This window comes from Chanodichthys erythropterus, chromosome 1 (genome assembly GCF_024489055.1).
Source record: "Chanodichthys erythropterus isolate Z2021 chromosome 1, ASM2448905v1, whole genome shotgun sequence".
NCBI classification, from domain to species: domain Eukaryota; kingdom Metazoa; phylum Chordata; class Actinopteri; order Cypriniformes; family Xenocyprididae; genus Chanodichthys; species Chanodichthys erythropterus.
Window position 1 is genome coordinate 33136262 of NC_090221.1, and position 5479 is coordinate 33141740.

The window sequence follows — 5479 nt, forward strand, 5'->3', positions numbered from 1 at the left end:
AGTTTGAAAAATATAAAAATATAAAATAAATAAAAAATAAAATGTCTTGCTTTCTTCTGTTTTGGACAGAAATCTGATCATGTTTGTGACTGAAGAAACTTTTTGGAGGATATCATGTAGTTTATATAGCTCAAGTTATTTAGATGAAAACAGAATGTATCAACAATGCAGAATGGTCAGATTGGCTCACCCAAAGAAATGCAAATCAAATATTTTTTTAGAAAAACCTTTCATCGACATTAGTGACCCATGAAAAGAAAGCAAAACTCGATATGTAAATCATTCTTATTCATGTCAATTTCTGTTGTCTGTTTTGTAGTGTAATGGGTACTTTGCTCCTGTGATTTATTTTCAAGTGGACAGGCATGTCAGATTCATGAAGATCAATTGCTTTATCCCGTCTGTCTGTCTCTCTCTCATGTGTCTCACACACACGCACGCTGTCTCACAGTCTTTATGGAGCCTCCACAAATTTAATTCCCTTATAATGTAACAATGATGTCACTAAGCGGAGGTCACATATGGAGCAAATGCTTGTAAATCCAAATGACTGTATAGTGTATTAAACAGGGCAAGCAATGGAATTACAGGACGTGAAGCAGGGGAGAGATTCACCTCACCTCGGGGATTAGATATATTGGTTTGTGATAACACACAAGCCATGAATCACTGCAGTGTGTCACAGGAGGTACGGCCCTTATCATGGGCCTTTAAATGATGATCAATAAGATATTTTTTCACTAATTTACATGCTGCAATTCGATAACTTCCTCTTCAAAACTGAAATCACCTCACGCAAGAAAGTCAGTGAGTGTTTAATATTGCATATTAAATAACTGTATTTCTTATATATAAAAAAGCAATGTTTAGATAGGTTGTAAAAAAAAATCAGAAATTGAGAAAACTTAAAAGTTTAAGGCAACAACCTTCAGCAGGTTTTTGTGTTTTCTCAACTTGTATTATACAACAAAAGTTGAGAAAACTCAAAAATCTGCTGAAGTTTGTTGCCTTAAACTTTTAAGTTTTCTCAACTTTTGATTTTTTTTTACAGTGTAGATATATAGAATCTTGAATTCTGAGTTGGTATATATATATATATATATATATATATATATATATATATATATATATATATATATATATATATATATATATATATATATAGATGTAAAATATCTATATAGATGTAATATATTGAAAATGGACAAACCCAGCAATTGGGTTGTTTTAACCCAGCGGTAGGGTTAAATGTTTGCCCAACCTGCTGGGTAGTTTTATTTAACTCAACTATTGTTTAAAAATTACTGTATTGCTTAATTAAAATGAACCCAAAGTATGTTGGAAATGAACATTTATTAATGTTCAATGAATAATTATTAAACAATAAACATTTATTAAATTGCTTATTAATAAATTTATATTAATAAACTATTAAACTATTAAATTTATATTAATAAAATATTAAAGCTTATTAATAAACATTCACCTTTTGTCTATTATTGTTGCCTCTAATTGCATCTGGTTTTTAATTTCCAAACTATTTCATTTTAAGCCAGCCATATAGCAATTTTCAAACAATAGTTGGTTTAAATAAAACTACCTAGCAGGTTGGGCAAACATTTAACCCAACTGCTGGGTTAAAACAACCCAATCGCTGGGTTTGTCCATTTTCAACCCAACTTGGGTTGTTTTTAACCCAGCATTTTTTGGAGTGTATTTATTAAACCAATCACCTCCATTGTATTAACTCAAATTTCAATGAACTCAAAATTATTATGGTGCTCATAGCACATATTAATTACATAGAACACTCTTTTGTTTTGTTCTCGCATATAAAGATGCAATTCCTGGAGAAAGCAATATAAATCCCATTCAGCATGTCACCTGCTGTGAAATCACAGTACGATGTTTTATCAGGCTGTGTACACATGCTGTGTTGAAGGTATTGAGTTTAGCGTAATGGATTTCAGAAAACATTTGAATTGTATTTTAATTCACTTGCGTTGTGTAGCCTGTTAGCAGAGAATACAAGAATATTAAACAAAACAAGTCAAAGACATCAGTGCAATAATTTTCTCCAGCTCATCTTCGCAAAACAATCTACATTTATGGCGCTCTCATTATCCATTATTTCCCATATTATGAAACACCTTATAACCTGTCAAGTCTTTTATCTCACCAGGCAGGTACTTAACTTCAGCGTTATTAACATGATCCAACTGCCTAAGACTCACCACAGGATGCTTTTCCTGCAAAGTGAACTGCTTGATTTCTTTTTAAATTGTTTTAAAGTGCCTTTATTTTCCTTTGACAGACATTAGCCTCACAGCGTTAGCCACGACTTGAGAGCTTGGCACGCTAGGACATCGGAATGGTCAATCAGAGCTGGTAATGTTGGTCAGGGTGGTTGATTTGGTCTCTTTGCAATCTTACAGTCGACATGAATTGCTGAGACGGACCATTTAAGCAGCATAATTCCATCATTTTAATAGTTTTAATGCTCAACAGGTACACAGATCTGGGCAGCGTATGCTGTGTTTCCCAAAAGTCACACCCTGTGCCAAGCTGGACTTGAATAATTGAAGTGGTTTTGTGTACTCTCATTCATCTGAAGTGCTCTCTCAGAAGTCTTTCTCCAGAGACGGATTTGAGCGGGAAAAGGCGGCACTGTTCCTGCATTAATGAGAAGCTCTTTGCTGCATCTACTCTGTAAAGATAGGCTATACGACCCAACATTACGCCGTTTTTAAAGCCATTTATCACATCAATCACAAGACATACTTGTATGTGTGTGTGTGTGTGTGTGTGTCTATCATAAGCACTTCTTAGAATACATATTTTGATATTTCATGTCAAAGAGGGTTTTTTTGGATTAATCTGAGGGAAATCTGTGGAGAAGAACTATCAGTTTGTAGATTTGTCTTCAGTTATGTAGGCCTAAATATTAAACTTTCCCACTTCTTTGTCAATTCATCCATATTTCCACAGCCATCAATGAAAATAACTACTTAGAAATGCATTTCATGACTTTGCTGTATGGAGAAAAGTGTTAGTTCACCCAAAAATCACCTTAATGCACTGTAAACCCCAATAAGTCGGGCTAACTCAAAAAAATTGTATTAAAATTGTATTAAAATTCCAATTTTAAGTAAGCAGAACGATCAAGTTTTGAGTGCGTAGTACTCGTGCATGTTAATTGCTCCTACCTTAGCTAACTCATATATTTTGATACCAATTAACATAACATATTTAGTTAATTTTATTATTTTGAGTTCTTGCTAATCAAATTAGGTATTTACTTCATTGTAAACCCTAATAAGAAAATTCAGAAAATGCCAACTTGCTAATATGCTAACATGTTATCAGTAGCATGGTATAGCACTTACTGAATGAGCACAGCAACTTAAAACATGTAACTTACCTGCTCTCAAACCAAACAGCATGTGCTACTTGTCACCATGGTAACCCTCCAAAAACCCACATTAACAGAAACCCTTCCAAATCAACAAAACATGAATCACTACTAAATCTCCCTTAACCTTAATCTTTGCACACATAAAAAAAGCAAAACATTATAAAGCACTTAATTTTAGCATTTACTCTCCCTTTCGAGTGCCATGGGCAAAGCATGCTGGGAAATAGAAATCCCAGCCCAGTTTCAGTTAAGTTCGTCTAAATTAAAAGAAATCAGTTCATACAACTCAAAACAATGAAAGAGTTCAGTTTACTTGAAATATGTCAGTGCTGTGAACTCAAAAGAAAAAGAAAGTTCTAAATACTCATAGCAATTAATCTAACTGAACTAATTTGTTCAATTTAAGTTTGTCCTAATCAAACCAATTAAGTATTTTGAGCTTTAGGGTTTACAGTGTGTTGCTCCACACCCGTAAGACCTTCGTTGATCTTTGGAACACAAATTATGATATTTTTTTATCTTTCTGATCCCTCATAAAGCAAAGCAATTACCACTTTCAAGGCCCAGAAAGGTAGTAAAGACATTGTTAAAGAAGTTCATATGACCACAGTGGTTCAACCTTTTATGAAGCGACAAGAATACTTTTTGTGCGCAAAAAAAAAAAAAAGAAAAGACTTTATTCAACAATTTCTTCTCTTCCATGTCTCCCTCCGATGCCATACACGTGCTGCTGATGCAGGAGCTGGCCAATACTGAGTCGGCGTTCTGACAGAGAACCTGGAAGCGCCGCACTGTGTTTACAACCTCAACAGCATAAGAGACTGACACGGAAGAGAAGAAATTGTTGAATAAAGTTTTTTTTTTTTTTTGTGCACAAAAGTATTATCATCACTTCATAACATTAAGTTTGAACCACTGTAGTCACATTAACTATTTTAAAATTGTCTTTACTACCTTTCTGGGCCTTGAAAGTGGTAATTGCATTGCTTTCTGGGGGATCAAAAACCTCAGATTTCATCAAAAATATCTTAATTTGTGTTCTGAAGATGAACGAAGGTTATGGCTTATGGGTGTGGAACGACATGAGGGTGAGTAATGAGTAATGTGAGTAATTTCATTTTTGAATAAACTATCCCTTTAAAGGTACAATATTTAAAATTTTTGCAGTAAAATATCCAAAAACCACTAGGCTAGTGTTATATATTTTGTCCAGCTGATTACTAACAATATCTGTAATGTTTTCAACTACTTGTAAATCATGAGAAAATTCCCATTCTAAACAGTGACACGGGGCAGTGCAGTCGCCTGTCAATTACGTCAGTTACCTTTGTTACCGCCTTTACTGACGTAGAAACCACATGACAACAGTGCCGTGGACAAATGCGGAAGTAGAGTCTAGCGTCCAGCAAACCCATAGCAAACCACTAGCTTGCTTCAAGCAGTTCCTTATTTACTTCTTGCACGTTTTATGGTGGATTGTGTTACTTATTTATGGAACATAATTACTGTTTACCATCTGCCGCTGGTTCTGTCGACAAGGACAGCTCCCGTAAACTCATGACCGGAAAAGCGGAAGCGGCGCCGGCGGCTGTGTCATAATAAAAGTCCCGCTGCTCGTGAGGCGTGTGTTGATCAATCGCTTCAGCTCCTCGTTCAGCTCCCGCAACACTCGGTCCTGCTCTGCTTCATACTACAGTAACGTTAATAATCCACGAACATGAGTTCTTCCAGACTCCAATCCCTATTCTTTTGCACCGTCCATTGAGATGGAGACCACATGTCCCAAGTTTCCGCTCTAAAACTTGGCGTCATCAAACTACGCCTTTGTTTTGAATAGGCTTCTAGCGACCTCTAGCGGAAAAAAATATCACAAATTGTACCTTTAAATGGATGTTTTATATAGCCAGGTAAAATCAATACCGGGGTCAAGTATCATCTCTATATAAAAAGGATGTCTTATGGAGCCCTTGAAGTTGGTCAAAACATAACTGTTTTTAAAGAAATAAAGTCAGCTCTATGTTTGTAGAGTGAGTATTGCATTTTTCTTCTGCATTTGCTTGTTTT